The following is a 17,646-nucleotide window of genomic DNA, read 5'->3' on the forward strand; positions in this document are numbered from 1 at the left end:
GCATTTTGCTCTTGAATGTTAAACATTAGAAAACAAATGAGCTTTTATCTGAAGTGCTCAAAACTTTATATCCTTGTAACTTCCTGATAGATAAATAGAAAGAAATAGTTGAGCACAGTGGGGTTTTTCTTCTTCTTTCTATGCATGTTAAAATGGTGTTGATGTTTGTATCTCTGTGACTCATTATAGCAACATGGAACAGCGTTATATAAAAGAAAAAATGTGTACAAATATTTAAATGTGAAGAAAAAAACAACAATTTTTCTGGCGTAACATCTGGATGAAAGCAAGAATAATAAAAGTACAGATAACAGCTTTTAGAGCAGCGGCTGCAGCAGAATCCAAACAAACAAACTGTGAAACATGCATTCAGGAATAAATGGAGGGAGAGAGAGAGAGAGAGAGAGAGAGAGAGAGAGAGAGAGAGAGAGAGAAAGAGAGAGAGAGGAGCAACACTTTCCTCAGCACTTATTTGAATAACACAGAGCATCACAGATAATCGCTGGAGGTGTCACGCTGGCGGTTCGAGCATTGAGACCAGGCGGGGAGTTTCGGTCCTCTGAAATGAGGCCAACGCGGAAGTAACTTAAAACTGCATTCTATCTTAAGGCCACCAGGGGGCGACCGTTTTGGTGTCAAAAGGACTTCCGTCTCTATACAAGTCAATGGAGAATTCACCAACTTCTCACTTGATTTCTAACCTCAGTAAACGTTTTCAAAATGTGTTTATGGTCTCAATCGCTAGTTTAAAGCCTTCTTCAATGCAGTATGATGTTCATTTGGGACATTTTGGCCTCCCTGATTTTATATGTGACGATAAAGCAGGGTATGCATTAGGGCGTGGCTACATCGTGATTGACAGGTTGATTGATTCACAGGTTCGGACAGATAGACTGCTCGAAATAGCGGTGAACTTGTTTCACACCGGCAGTTTTCTCCGGAGTTTTGTGGTTATAGTCGTAACAGCTAACTTGGTTAGCATCACCAGGTTGCCGCAACCTCCCCCGCTCCGTCCTCATGCTCCTCCTGATGCCCATATAAGTAGAATCCCTGTTTTTATTTTTCCCAGCATGCACCTGAAATGTTCAAGATGGTGCTGCCCAGATCCGAAACTATTGTCCTCCGAGCAGCAGTCCACAAACCAATGGTTGACATCACGGATGTTACGTCCATTTCTTATATACAGTCTATGGTTGAGAGTCACGTTACCTTCTCCGGAGGGCAAACGCTCCTCCAGATGGGTTGATCCGTCTCACCTCTCCACTACAGGGAACTGAATGAAGCAGAAGTACTCCAAAATGTAAAAAAAAGGAAAGAAAAAGTGCCCTTATTAAAACACTCCAGCACTCATTTCCTCCTCTCATGGCCCCCTTGCCTGCAGCCATAACACCAGCGCCTGCAAGCTGCCTCTTCTAACCTGCACAGGTGCTCCGGTCGTACTCTCTTGCCAAAAAAAAAAAAAAAAAAAGACTTGAGGCTCCTGCTTTGAATTTTGTGGAACTAAAAAGACGAAGGGAGGGGAAATAAATTCTTGGATTCTAATAAAGAGAGTTGTGTGCATCCCATGGAGAAATGATTATGGAGAATAAAAGTCTTTTTAAAAAGCCTGACATAAGGTAATCACCCCCCCCCCTCCTTCCCCCCCCCCATCTGGAAGACAATGCAGGCAGTAAATGATGCCCCAGGCATGTCAGATTGATTGGCTGGTATTCAGTAACAGCACAATCAAACTGAGAGCCAGGACCGTCGGCCACCACATGAGATCTAATAAAGAATAATAATACGGTCGGGATGAAATTCAGTGTGTCGATATCACGTCGACTGTCCATCATGACTCTCGCACTGTGCCTCAGAAACACTGTATGTCTGCGCTATGTGATGCATTTAACCCTTTACATACTGTTCAGGGTCTGAGTGCAGCATAATGTAAAAGTAAATGTAAGTGAAGCTGTTTTTATAATATGTAGAGATCAGATCTTTTCTTAAATTAACCTTTGTGTCGTCCTCCCGGGTCAAATTGACCCCGTCTGTTTTGACTGTTCCTTCCTTCTTTCCTTCCTTTAGTCTGTCCTTCCTCCCTCCCTCCTTCTCTCTTTCTTTCCTTCCTCTCTCTTTCCTCCCTTCCTTCTTTCCTTCCTCCATTTCTCCTTGCTTCCTCCCTTCCTCCTTCTTTCCTTCCCTCCTTCCTTTCCTTTCCTTCCTCCATCCCTCCTTCTCTCTTTCTTTCCTGTCCACTACCTTCCTTCCTTCCTTCTTTCTTTACTCTGTCCTTCCTTCCTTTCCTTCGTCCCTTCCTTCTTTCCATCCTCCCTCCTTTCCTTCCTTCTTCCTCCCTCCCTCCTTCGCTCTTTCTTTCCTCCTCCCTTCCATATTTCCTCTATCCTTCTTTCCTTACTACCTCCCTCCCTCTTTTCCTTCCTTTTTCCTCCTTTCCATCCTTCCTTCTTTCCTCCGTCCTTCCTCCCTTCCCTCTTTCCTTTCCTCCCTTCCTTCCTCCCTTCCTTCCTTCCTTCCTTCTTTCCTCCATCCTTCTTTCCTGTCCTCCCTTCCTTCCTCCCTCCTTTCCTTCCTTCCTTCTTTCCTCCGTCCTTCCTTTCCTTCCTCCCTCCCTCCCTCCTTTCCTTCCTTCTTCCTCCTTTCCATCCTTCCTCCTTTCCTCCCTTCGTTCCTTGACTCGAGGACAACAGGAGGGTTAACTTTGATCAGTCTCCGCTACATTCGACCATCAACAACCCTACAAGTGTAAAACCAGTGTGTGCTGTTGCCAGTGTTGTTGCATGACTCCATCTGAGTAAATACGAGCCCCGTGTCGTGTGCAGAGATTACACTGTGTCACTAAACGCTTGTTCTTCTCCTGAATCCAATACGAAAATCAACATTTACTTACGTATGAATTGAGAGAGCTAATGTGGACTGTCATGCAGCAGCTGAAACAAATCAAACAGCACAGTTTCAACCCATTACAGTCTCAGTGTTGGAGGATACTCACATACTCCTCACTAAACATGTTATCTTGCACATTTATGACAATTCTCTGGCTCTTCAGCTGCTTCTCCAAAACAGTTATAAGCAAGCTATTATTCACCCGATACAATAAGAAGCCTAATTTAGACCACCTCTCGGCTGTGCTTTTATTCATAAGCATGACAGACTTTACTCACACAGTTAAATCCACAGATCATAGCACTTGTCTCTTTTATAATAAATCCTGCATGTCCCAAAAACTTCTTTTTTTTTTAATTTAATGATGATAAGTTTGAAGTAATTCACCACAGTCCCCCCACTAAATGTCATCAGTTTCTTTTGGTACTAATCTTGGCAATATGTCAAATTATATTAACCATTACAAACTGTTAAGAGTCAAATTTGACCCATTTTTACATTTGAGAGCTTTAAAAACACCCTCCAATATACAAAAAATGATATAAAATGCATCTTTTTTTGTGCGTGTGTGCAGCTGATGTACATTTTTAAATATGTAAATGTATAAGTTTGACCTGTGTTTATTAAAAAAAATTCCAAAATCAGCATTTCCATAAGATTAATCAAACATTTAGTAAAAGCTGATGGGGAATTTATGAATGTGAATTGGTGTAGAGACTAATTATGAGTCTGAGTATGAACAGTATGTAAAGGGTTAACCTAAGCTAAGCTAACTTTAGCTGCCACCCAAATATAGAGATTAATTAAATATTGTTAAACGAACATGTCTTTCCATATATATAAAGATACACAAACACTAAATACACAAAAACACTAAGTGCAGTAAATGAGACTTGAGTTAATTAAAATAAGAATTGAAAGGTTGTAAAGGTGATTTAAGAGATCTTGTCATATTCACCAGTTTTCTCAAGCTTGTGCTCCCACTCCAAATTATTGCATTAAATTTAGTTAAATTAGTTGTTTTAAAGATCAAGTCAAGAATGTTGTGGAGTCAGATCTTATTGGTTAATTTTAAGGCCTTAAAAAGCCTTAAATCAACATGTGTTTCTCTCTTATTGAGCTGGTTTGTCTCGTGCTCAGGTCATGATTGGTGACTAAAGAATCCAGTTAAATCTCTTCTTATAAAACTTTCCTCTTTGTAAAAGCTTATAAAGGATGTTTTGATAAATGCTTTTATATATTTTAATCCTATTCATTATCTGTCTTGTCTTTGTAACATTAAAAAGTTTTATATATATAAATAAAATCTAGCATTATTATTAGTTGTAGAAGAAGTAGTAGTATTAAATGATGATGTCATGTTATGTACTTTACTATAATTGTTTTTACTAAGCCTTTATTTACCTGGTTAAAACTCTCATTATGATTAAAACCACTTAGAGGCAATAAAGCTGACTTTAAACAAGGCAATAATAAAGTCACACAGCTTGTACAAGAGCAGAGAGATTATTTAGTTTAAGTGTATTTAAGTGTTTATGTTTCTCAAGCGTCCATTCAAACGGAATAAAAAGCATTGCACAGAAGAGCTCGTTGAAATTAAGTCTGGACTCAGATGAAGTTCATTGATGTTTTTAGAGCTTGTAAATGTTTAAAGAAGTTTTGCAGGAAAAAAAGTTTTGTGTCCAGTTTAACCTTCGTGTCGTCCTCCCGGGTCAAATTGACCCCGTCAGTTTTGACTGTTTCTTCTTTCCTCCCTTCCTTCCTTCCGTCTGTACTTCCTCCATCCCCCTTTCTTCCCTCCTTCTTTCCTTCCCTCCTTCCTTCCTTCCTCCCTTCCTTCTTTCCTCCCTCGCTCCTTCTCTCTTTCTTTCCTCGCTCCTTTTTTCAATCCTTCCTCCCTTCCTCTTTTCCTTTCTCCTTCCCTCCTTCCTTCTTTCCTCCCTCCTTCCTTCCTTCCCTCCTTCCTCCCTCTTTTCCTTCCTTCTTCCCTCCTTTCCTCCCTCCCTCTTTCCTTCCCTCCTTCCTTCTTCCCTCCTTTCCTCCCTCCTTCCTTCCTCCTTCCATCCTTTCCTTCCATCTTCCTCCCTCCTTCCTTCCTTCCTCCTTTCCTTCCTTCTTCCTCCCTTCCTTCCTTCTTCCTTGACTCGAGGACAACATGAGGGTTAAAGTTGTTTACTATTATTATCTTCAGCATCCTCAATGCAATTAAACCCACAATGTCATCCATCTTTCAGGACATGCAGGAGGATAAACAACAGAGATCCAAATTAACTTTTTTTTTCGCCTCAGTGTCGAGTAACCATTGTCCTAAATTAAAGTTATTTTTCTTTCTCCCCCATTCCACATAATTAACCTTCACCCGTCTGTTTTGACTGTTCCTTCTTTCCTTCCCTCCTTCCTTCCTCCCTCCTTTCCTTCTTTCCTTCCTTTCTTCTTCCTCCCTTCCTTCCTTCCCTCTGTCCTTCCTTCCTTTCCTTTCTCCCTCCCTCCTGTTCTCTTTCCTTCCTCCCTTCCTTCCTTCCTTCCTCCCTCCCTCCTTTCCTTCCTTCTTCCCTCCTTTCCTTCCTTCCTCCCTCATTTCCTTCCTTCATTCCTCCCTTCATTCCCCCCTCCTTTCCTTCCTTTCTTCCTTCCTTCCTTCCTTCCTCCCTCCCTCCTTTCCTTCCGTCTTCCTCCCTTTCTCCCTCTTTTCCTTCCTTCTTCCTCCCTTCCTTCCTCCTTTCCTTCCTTCTTCCTCTCTTCCATCCTTCCTTCCTCCCTCCCTTCCTTCCTTCTTCCTCCCTCCCTTCCTTCCTTCTTCCTCCCTTCCTTCCTTCCTCCCAACCTTTCCTTCCTTCTTCATTCCTTCTTCCTCCCTTCCTCCATCCCTTCATTCCTTCTTCCTCCCTCCTTTCCTTCCTTGACTCAAGGACAACAGGAGGGTTAATATAGTTTAATAACTCTATTTCAGTAGCTCTCATCACTTCATTGACTCACTCTAGTCCAGCATGGAAGAGCTGTAAAAACACCAAAACACCATATTCACATTTTCTTTTAGTTAAACTTTTCCTAATGTGACCCACAGTTTACAATCATGGCAATAAAATGCATCTTTTTATTAAAAATGTGTGCAGCTGATACACATTTATTGTGCATGCAAATGTGCAAATTTGACTTGTGTTTATTAAAAATGAAAAAGAGTGAATTGGTGTAGAGCGTAATTATGAATCAGATTATGAACAGTCTATAAAGGGTTAAACTACTGCATTAAACTTTTTTCCACACATGCACAAAGTATTTAACAAGCTTAAAATATTTAATGACCCTTATTTTAATCCATACATATCTGGTATTTATCACTCACACCAGCACACGTTGGCAGTGGATCCTCTTTGATATCTGTTTGATGTTTTTATTTTATTCTCACTGTCAGATTTCTATGCTATCAGCAGGTGTGTGTGTGTGAGGATTACCATGCAAGAAAGCAAATTCAACCATGGGAAAAAAGGTTATGAATCATCCATTACACCACATTAAATGGTTATATAATGCCAGCTTCATGCTTAAGGCCCTGCATTGGATCCTTCACATATCCGTGTAGGATTTTATTTAAATGCAGCGTTGTCAAACAGAGTGGGATTATGACGTGGGAGACGCTGTGAGCTGCTTCCACTCACTATATTCATAAAGTGCTCCGTGTGACGGAGACATATTCACGCTCAGGCTGGGGAAAAAAGATTATATATGTTGTTTTTTTTTGTTCATACATAGAGAGAAAGAATTGTCAAAATGTGTGAGATGAGATGTAACACGTCTTGTGTTATGTGTCACTATTGTTCAAAGCTCCTTAAGGTGCTGTGAATGCACATTTTTAATACTGCATGTGGCATAAATGCAACTGTAATGACTTTAAGAAGTGTAAAGGGAAATATTGAGATACGAAATCAGAAAGCATCAGCAAGGAATCTTTAAAGAGGATAAGTGGAGAAATTTGGATATAAACATACTGGTTTCAACATCCAACAATTGTCATGATATATTTGTGAAATACCTCCGCAAAGTTTCCCACCTTGTGTTCACAGTTGATATGTTTAAAAATGCAGCGATAATTAGTCAGAATATCTATGACAACTTCACATTATGCTGTATTTAATTACATGATTCAGTTTGAGCCATTTAACCCTCCGGTTGTCCTCGAGTCAAGGAAGGGAGGAAAGGAGGGAGGGAGGATGGAAGGGAGGAAGGAAGGAAGGAAAGGAGGGAGGGAGGGAGGAAGAAGGAAGGAAGTGGGGAGGAAGAAAGAAGGAAGGAAAGGAGGGAGTGAGGGAGGAAGGATGGAAGGGAGGGAGGAAGAAGGGAGGAAGGGAGGAAGGAAGAAAGAAAGAAGGAAGGAAAGGAGGGAGGGAGGGAGGAAAAAGGAAGGAAAGGAGGGAGGGAGGAGGAAGGAGGAAAGAAGGAAGGAGGGAGGGAGGGACAAAGCAAAAGAGGAAGGGAGGAAATAAGGAAAGAAGGAAGGAAGGGATGAAGGGTAGGGGGGAGGAAAGAAAGGGAGAAGGAGGGAGACAGTCAAAACAGACGGGGTCAATTTGACCCGGGAAAACGACACAAAGGTTAAAACATACCGTGATGAACACTATTAGAAAATGACTGATACAGAGCTCATTTATTCATCTCCATCTCTGTAGCTACACTGAAGTCATGATCCGTCTTCTCTGTGATGTAACCAGACCTCTCTGTCAAAGGCTCGCTCTTCTGTTGCGACACCTTTTTGGAAATCCTGAGGTGGCCTTTTGATCGAGTGTCAGTGTGAACAATCCAACCTCAGCAGAAGTCTGACGGGAACAAAAGTGCTCTGACAACTTCTTTAGAGAGCTTCAAGTATTACGACATCGCACCTCAAACCTCATTCCTGTTGAAAATTACCTTTTTTTAGTCTGCGGATATCTCCAGACTGAGACGGAGATCTGAGATTCTTTCAAGCACCACCTTCACTTTTTAAGTTAAAGACCTTTGAGATCTTTGTCTGGTCATACTGTCACTTCAAAGGGGAAAAAAGAATATTCTACCCAGGACAGACTTATAGGGGACATATGATGCTTTTTTGGTGATATTCTGTCATTATGGGATGAGATGTCTTTGGTTAAAGCTCTAAAACTTGAGGTGAACATGTGTAAAGATGTTTCCTGAAAGACAAAAATCAGAGCTTCTGTCTGCTCTGAATGCTTCATTTGTAAATGTACCTCCACTTCCTCCTTGTGATGGTGTCCGATTGTTCGTGCATGCCCAAAAAAACACTGTCTGTTTGATTCGATTGTTTGATTTGAAATTTGGTTTGTAACTGGAGTAACAACATGCATATCTCGCATGCCAACAACATAATAAATCTTACATAACAATATAAATAGTACAAATAAATAAATACATACATAGTCATCATAGTTTAACCAGTGTAACGTTCCCAACAAGCTCGCCTATACAGCTTGTTTAAAAAGCTAATGGCAGATGGAACTAATGATTTAAGATACCTGTTTGATTTCACGTTGTCCACTTAGACAGATTTCGGATCAGATTTCTGGCTTGAGCGTGTACAGATGTAGTTGAGAAGTTTCCATTTTTAGTGAGGAACAAGAAAAAGAAGTGAAACTCTTCTCTTGCTGGAAGTCGGCCGAAATGCTGCTGAGCTGACCAATCAGAGCAGAGTGGGCTCATTGGGAGGAGGAACCTTAACCTTCATGTCAAATTGACCCCGTCTATTTTAACTGTTCCTTCTTTCCTTCCTTCCGTCTGTCCTTCCTCCCTCTTTCCTTCCTCTCTCTTTCCTCCTTTCCTTCCTCCATCCCCCTTTCTTCCTTCCTTCTGTCCTTCATTCCTCCTCCCTCCTTCTTTCCTCCCTCCCTCCTTCTCTTTCTTTCCTCCCCCTTACCTTGCCCCCTTCCTTCCTCCCTCCTTTCCTTCCTTCTTCAATCCTCCCTTCCTTCTTTCCTTCCTTCTCCCTTCCTTCCTTGACTCGAGGACAACAGAAACAGGAGCTGAAACAGCCTATATTAAACAGAGGCTGAACTGAGGGGCTGAAGCGTCAGTATAACAAAAATAAGGAGGTTTTTTAAACTGTAAATCATGCAGAGATATTCCAGTAGAAGCACGCTATATATATATATATATATACACCCTACTACATGTTACCTTTCATATGAAGACTATCTTCCTGTCACCTTCACTTCCTTCTTGTTGGAGTCTAAATTTAACAATACATATATACGGCAGTCCAGAAAAGCTGCATAAAATTTATTTTTGCAACACGACTCACAAATGACTTGTTTTATTGTTTAGGTGTGAGGGCTTTTTTTAGGATGAGTACATGTAGTGTATTGGTATTAACACACAGTCGCTGCTGCTGCTGACGACGTGCATACAAACACTAACACAGTTCTTGATGCAGTTAAGGACAATAGAGTCACTCCTCCGGCTGCTATAATCCTACAGAGGAGAGCTGAGACTTTTATGCAAACGGCAGGGCCGCTGTAGATAACGGCATCAGAGAGCTCACTTCATAAAATGCGCTCCATGTGAAAGGGATTCACCAGGCTGAATTATAATGCGGAGGCTCGGCGTCGTTGCGTTTCAGTGATTTTTTTTTGTTCCTTCAAAAAAAGAAGAAAGGAAGAGAGCATCAATGACGCCTGCGCTCTGTTCAGTGGATGTAAAATAAAACTTGTTAGGAGTTGTACGGATTCCGACTTTCACTCGTCCTCCAGCTAGATATTCCTAAATTAATCTATCAGAGGTTCATGTGTGATGCATGAAGCTGCAGCTTGTTTTCATGCTTCACAAATGACCACACAAGGAATTGTATTTCCTGGATGTTTGTGGTTGTTTACTGGCAGGCAATGTTAACCCTTTACATACTGTTCATAGTCTGACTCTTATTCAGTCTCTACACCAGCTCACATTCATATTATCCTCCTGGTTGATTCATCTTATGGGAAAAAATGACATTCACAATCATTATTTTATAGTCCAGGAGAATATTTTATAGAATATGATGAAAAATTGCATATATAAAAATGTGTATCAGCTGCACAGAAAGTATACTCTGGGTCACATTAGGAAAAGTCAGGCTAAAATAAATGTGTATCTGGTGTTTTTACAGCTTTAAAATGTAAAAATGGGTCAAATTTGAGCCTGAATAGTACGTCTGATGCATGAAGCTGCAGGTGTGTTTAAAACTGCAGCCACCAAAGTATATCATGTGTGTATTGTGTTTCTGGATCTGTGTGGTTTCCTCCCTTCCTTCATTCCTTCCTTCCTTCCTTCCTTCCTTCCTTCCTTCCGTCTTTCTCCCTTCCATCCATCCTTCCTTCCTTCCTATCATCTTTCCTTCCTTCCTTCCTTCCTTCCTTCCTATCATCTTTCCTTCCTTCCTTCCATCCTTCCATCTTTCCTTCCTTCCTTCCATCCTTCCTTCCTATCATCTTTCCTTCCTTCCTTCCTTCCTTCCTTCCTTCCTTCCTTCCTTCCTATCATCTTTCCTCCCTTCCTTCCTTCCTTCCTTCCTTCCTTCCTTCCTTCCGTCTTTCTCCCTTCCATCCATCCTTCCTTCCTTCCTATCATCTTTCCTTCCTTCCTTCCTTCCTTCCTTCCTTCCTTCCTTCCTTCCTCCCTTCCATCCATCCTTCCTTCCTTCCTATCATCTTTCCTTCCTTCCTTCCTTCCTTCCTTCCTTCCTTCCTTCCTTCCTTCCTTCCTTCCTTCCTTCCTTCCTATCATCTTTCCTTCCTTCCTTCCATCCTTCCATCTTTCCTTCTTCCTTCTTTCCTTGACTCAAGGACCTCTTCCAATAGTTTCTCACTAATGCTGACGTCTCACAGAGAACATTTAGAGTTTAAATCCACTGAAGGCTCATGTGATGAAACGAGACGCCAGCTGGCACAGATGTCTCACTTTGGGCTCGTGGGCGAAACTTGCCATGTGGATAAAAAGTAACAGGAACATGCAAGACATTAATCATGTAAAACAAAGTAAAAAATCAATGCACACACTCAATTACATGCAGCGTAATATCACATTTGTCTCTGAGTGCCTTTTCAAAATGTTGTTTTTTTGTTAATTTGAACAAAAGTACTTCTTGTTCTGGGGATTTGGAGAAAGAGAGAACGAAATTTCAAACAGATGATCACACGGAGCTGTTTGGTGTGAAATTGATATGTGTAGTGCGAACTACATGACAAATGTGAGGTCTGTATCCATGGTGATTCAGTTTTACTAGTATTCAATAAAGGAGTAGCCAGATGTGCCTGAAGTGGTTAAGATCAGGCATGTGGAAGCTGAATGAATGAATGTTCTCGGTGTGTGTGTGTGTGTGTGTGTGTGTGTGTGTGTGTGTGTGTGTGTGTGTGAGTGTGTGTGTGTGTGTGTGTGTGTGTGTGTGTGTGTGTGTGTCGTAAATAGATTGTATTTTTTTTATTTCAATCTGTTCCTATTGCAAACCAACTTGCATCAATATTTTTTTAAGAATTACTGTTATTATTATTATTATTATTATTATAAACAACAAGCTGCAGCTATACACATAAATAATGATGAAGGCAGAGATGAAGAGCACCTCACATACCAAAGGATAAAAAGTTAAGCTGTTTTTAAATCATAGTTTTTCAAAGTTGGCACTAAAAAGCTTTACTGTCATTATATTTAACATATAACGAGATTACAAGTGCTACAAGTGCTGCTACATTTGTACTTTTAAGACAATAAAAACATGACAACCAGATAAAAACAAGACACAGTAGGAAGGTATTGCACTTAATAAAATCGATAGAATTAAATAAGATAAATAAAAGAATAAATAGAAGCAGCAGTCAAGAGATAATTGTTTGTTTAAAGTTCGGAAACAGCTAACAGAAGTGAAAATTAAACTTATCATCATGCTGCCATTATGCTCCATGATCACAGTGGCATAAAAAGTGAAAATAAATGAACATGTGATTCTGAAAAGTTTGTGTAAAAACTCCAATTATGTTGTTACATTTCTGCAGATTCTCTTTTATCCAGTTTTCCCTTTTTCCCCCCACATCTTTCCCTCCATCTCTACTTTCCTCTGCTTCTCTCACTCTGTCTGGCTGCCACATCTCCTCCTCCTCCTCCTCCTCCTCCTTTTGCTCCGCAGCCAAAAGTACATTGAATTTCTCTTTGTCTCTCTTTCCTCTCTCTCTGTCTTCCTGTCCACATTATCGGCTGTTACTCACAAAGCTCTGGAAAAGTGTTAAATCATACGTTTAAAGTTGCAATATATATATATATATATTATTATATATAAAGCACAAGTCCCTCCCTCACCTGCTTCATTTTGTAAACTTCTCTTCCCGTCACTCATCCCGTCGCTCACCTGGATGAGCTGTCTGCCTTCAAAGTGTGTCGGTGGAAGCTGAGGTAACGAGCATTATTGAAGCCGCCGTGTCGGCAAGAAACAACAAAGCTGATGTTGAGCTCTGTTCGCAGCGTTTCCTCTTGCAGCAAACTGTTTTAAGACGCATTTGTCGGAGGCTGTGATTGGCTTGATGTCTATATTAGTGATGTGTTTGACGTCTATCTTAGCTCAGCTCCTATCCGCATGGTGTATAGTCAAAGGAAGGAAGTGAAAGTCTGAGAATCTTTGAGGTATTCATTATATGAGGGATCTGTTTCGACCCCCCCCCACACACACACACACACACACACACACACACACACACACACACACACATACACACACACACACACACACACACACACACACTTCTACTGTGTCTAAAATCAATGCATCAGTATATCCACTTGGCACTCTTTTCACAGCGCCTGTCAGTGCTTCATTATCAAATCAATTCTGCTTGCTTATTGAGAGAATGCCCAAATCAATGAAATTTCATACCATGTTTTCACTGCTCTTACACTTGAGGCAGATTCTCTCACACAGTGTGGAAATCTCACACCAGGTAGGAAGAAAGGAAACATGACAGGAAAGAGGAGAGTGAGATTTACCTTGAAAAAGCAGGGGGGGGTGGATCTGAGGAGAAGATCCAGAGCTTTAGCACAGGATTTCATTTTACTGCATTTTATGACTACTGCAAATTTTTCTTTATCAACACAGGTCAAATTTGTACGTTTGCATATATAAAAATGTGTTTATTCAAGCCCAACTTCACATAAACAAACAGCAATCAACAACATACGTTCCTACCAGGCGGGGAGTTCTTGTCTTCTGAAATGATGCCAACGTGGAAGTAACTTAAAACTGCATTCTATCAAAAGGCCACCAGGGGGCGACCGTTTTGGTGTCAAAAGGACTTCCGTCTCTATACAAGTCAATGGAGAATTCACCAACTTCTCACTTGATTTCTAACCTCAGTAAACGTTTTCAAAATGTGTTTATGGTCTCAATCGCTAGTTTAAAGCCTTCTTCAATGCAGTATGATGTTCATTTGGGACATTTTGGCCTCCCTGATTTTATATGTGACGATAAAGCAGGGTATACATTAGGGCGTGGCTACGTGGTGATTGACAGGTTGATTGGTTCACAGGTTCAGGAGGGCGCCTCATGCTCCTCCTGATGCCCATATAAGTAGAATCCCTGTTTTTATTTTTCCCAGCATGAACCGGAAATTTTCAAGATGGCGCTGCTCAGATCCGATACTATTGGCTTCCAAGCAGCAGTCCACAAACCAATGGGTGACGTCACGGATGTTACGTCCATTTAATATACAGTATATGGTTCCTACACAACAATATCAGAGGAGGCGATAAATGACCAAACGGGAAAATAAAATACAATACTACACTAATACAGCTGAATAAAGAACAGCTGAATAAAGTGCTTGAGAATATTGCACAATAGTGTAGCTCTGAATAGAGTCAGGTGCAAAGTGAAGTGCCAGGGTTTTTTAACCATAAATAATCTATAAATATATAAAAACCCTAAGGCAGGGGTGTCAAACATGCGGCCAGTGGGCCAGAACCGGCCCGCCGAGGGGTCTAATCCGCCCCACTTTCCTTCCTGTGTTCTTTTCCTTCCTTCAATTTGTCCTCCCTTCCTTCTTTCTTTCCTTCTTTCCTTTCTTCGTTCCTTCCTTCCTTTCTTCCCTCCTTCCCTCCATCTGTCCTTCCTCCCTTTCTTCCTTCTGTCCTTCCTCCCTTCTTTCATTCCTCCCTTTCTTCTGTTTCTCCTTCCTTCTTTCCTTCCTTCCGTCTGTCTGCCCGTCCTTCCTTCCTTTCTTCTGTCTGTCTTATCTTCCTTACCTTCTTATTTCCTTCCTTCCTTCCATATTTTTAATGACCCGATCCATATGAGATCAAATTGGTCTGTATGTGACACTTGAATAAAAATGAGTTTGACACCCCTGCCCTAAGGGTTAGTGCAAAGGTCTGTGCCAGTCACCAAGGAAAAGAAAAAAGAAATCTATTGTGCATTCGGCAGCTTAATGGCAGAAGGAATGAATGAACTGGAGTAGCAGTTTGTCTTTCTGTGTGGGGGCAAGTAACACCGCCCTGACGTCATTAGTGTAAATTATTTGGATACATTTCCATTTATGTATACTGTGAGTCACATTAGGAAAAGTCCATCTAGAATAAATGTGTTTTTAGAGCCTTCAAACATAAAAAAAAATGGGTCAAATAGTATGTAAGGGTTAAATCTTTAGTGTTACTGCGGTGCCGCCATTACATTAGTTGATACAACTCCATACCTGATCATTACTGTATGTGAGGTTATGAAATCTATTACATAAAAAACAGTAAGAAGCATCAACCCCCTTAAGTCATTGATGGTGATTACTCGTGTCACATTAATTTAATATTTCATTATGTTTTTGGAGTTATTTGCTATTTTAAATGTCAGTAAATGCTAAAAAAGCACAAAGCTGTAATGATACCATCCAGCTAACCTGATGGATTTGCACACACACACACACACACACACACACACACACACACACACACACACATACACACACACACACACACACACACACACACACACACTCCTCAAACCTTTCCCCACTTAGGAATTCAAGACAGTTGCTTGTCATGAAAGGTGGCAGATGGTTGTTTTATTGATGCCTTTTGTCATGAAATGTTGCCCTAAATATTTATGCGGAGTGCTTCTCGGCAGCGGTGTTAGGTGTGTAAAATGTGTGTGTGTGTGTAAATAAAAGCCACCAATATAACTGGCAACATAATCTAAGCTTTGAGACACAGACCTGGTGATTCTCTATAGTGGTAGAAATGGAAGATGAATGTAGTTTAATGGAGAATGCATAAAGTTGTACTTTAATCAATGATTTTGATCAAATTTGATCCTGAACAGAATGTAAAGAAAATGTTAAGGGTAGACAAAAGTTAGGCCACCTTCATCGTCATGGAGTTACGTTTAGGGGATGATCGTAGGTAGGTGTTTTTTTTGGTTGGAAACAAGGAAACAAACAACAGTCTCCTGCTGCATAGTGCACTGTTGGGTTAATGCCTCCATCCACTCTTTTTTGGGCGAGAACCCTCAATTAAATTATTAAAGCCTACAACAAAAACATCCTAAATGGACTCTGAACTCAAAGCTGCTTTATAAAAAGGACTTCTAAAGGCTTCTGGGAGCTTTTTTTTTTTTCTTTATCCAAATGGAGGGTCTAAGGATAGAAGATGTATTTCTGTACTGATTCTAAAGCCCCCTGAAGCAGATTTGTGAAATTGGGCTATACAAATAGAATCGACTTGACTTGACTTCTTCTTTGATTTCACATCAAATACAGAATGTGGTTTTAGCAGTATGTTCAGTGGAGCTCATAAACCTGTCTGCTTGTGTTTCTGCAAGTCTCACTTTGCAAGTAGTATCTATATGAACTAGCAGGCTGAAAACACAAGAAAAGAACAGTGTTATTGTGTTTTTTGCTCTTTTATTTGCGTCGTTTTATTGCTTGAGCGGTCCATTGTGTGTTTGAACTCCTGAACTTCTCACTGTGGTTTATGAATGAGTAATACTCTTCACACTCTGAACATCTGTGATTACCCAGGGCGGCTCAAATGCACGATCGCATCTTTTGTTTAAATGTGATTTCAGATCAGTAACAGCAACACATTACATGTTCAGCAAGATATTTTCCTGGATGAATTAATAACTGAGCGGTACAAGCTGTACTATCAGATTTAACTGCAGGCTAAAAAAGATGGAGCCTATAGGCTGCAGGATGTAAAACAGAAATCTGTATTCAGTGTAGACAAGACCCATAAGAATATATGATAATGGAAGCAATGTAAATAAATTACTCGTTTCCTATTCATCGGTGGCCACAGGCCTCCCAGTGAGGACAGAAACCATTACAATGACTGATATGAACCAGAGCGGCAAGCTCATTGCACCCTGCTGCATGCTGGGAGCCAAGCAGGCGAGGCGGAGGGTAAAGCTCGGGCTAGCGGACCTCCTGGGGAGAACAAATTATCACTGATGGAAAAAAGGTGAGAGTTTCCGCCTCTCTCCAGACCACATTTTTACGATCACATTATATCATCTCGGCTGCGGGTTAACGCCGTGATGGAGAAGAAGCTTTTTCTGTGCAGATTTAGTGGTCGGGACGGTGAGGAGATGTATATTCACTTTATGGTCATTAGCCAGAAAGAAAAGTGCACCTTCGCTGCTGGTGCTTTGGCACTGGTCCCAATTGGTTTGAAAACGATAGCATGGCCCTCGTGGTATCATTTGAAATCCTGTAAATACTCTCCGCTATTAGCTTAGAATCTAAGGACACATATGAGCTTCAGTGATTATATAACACATCATATCAATATGAATAATCACAGCAGAGCAGAGCAGCACACAGCTGTGAAAACACTTTAGTTAGATGTACAGTGTTTTGCAACTACAATCTGTCTAAAGTTGGTGTTGCAATAAAAAAAGTAGTTTGCATTGATTTCCACCGACACATGATGCTTTCTTTTCATTCATGATTTTTTCAAAAAAACAAACAATGATGGCTGCAGCTTAATTACTGTGTTCAGTTTACCATGGCATTGTTTCCCTGCACAATGCTGAGGAATAGCAGATGGCTAAACCTGAGATATGTGCACACACACTCTCTCTCTCACACACACATATTACAGTAAGCATGTGTAAATCAAATACAAGGCTACATATATGCAAAGCACAAGCACACACACAGTGATGACGCTGCAGCTTTGGCAATTAAAACCAAGTCGTCTTTTCGACACAGCTGCACCTTCTGTAAGCCTGCGAGCTCTGTGCCTCTTTGTCTGAGAGACACACAGAGAGAAAAGAGCAGTCAGGTAACTAAGGACTGAGTTATGTGACATAAGGAAGGATCAGGAAAAATGATACATGGGAAAGAAAGGTAAGGAAGGGAGGAAAGGAGAGGGGGGAAAAGAACAAAATCACCTTGTGAAACATTTCACTGTCAAAAGCTCCTCAGATTTATCAACCCAGTTTTCTGTCTGCCCCTCTCTTCAGATAATTGGAAGGTAGCGTCTGTGTGCACAGAGCCACAGGGAGACAGAAAACATATTTTGGCAGGGCTTGACAGGTTAGACAATGGTAGAAAAAAAGAACAAATGCTGTCAGGAGACAATAGCAAGGGGACTAGAGGAGGGCTGCAGTGTGTACGGATGTGTGTGCATGGGCGCACAACCCCTGTGTTCGTAGGTAAATGTATGCAGGTTTTTGCATGAGCACATAGTTCTGTGGTAGTGTGTGTGTGTGTGTGTGTGTGTGTGTGTGTGTGTGTGTGTTTGTGTGTGTGTGTGTGTGTGTGTCCT

The sequence above is a fragment of the Scomber scombrus genome, chromosome 14 (genome assembly GCF_963691925.1).
Source record: "Scomber scombrus chromosome 14, fScoSco1.1, whole genome shotgun sequence".
Classification (NCBI taxonomy): Eukaryota; Metazoa; Chordata; class Actinopteri; order Scombriformes; family Scombridae; genus Scomber; species Scomber scombrus.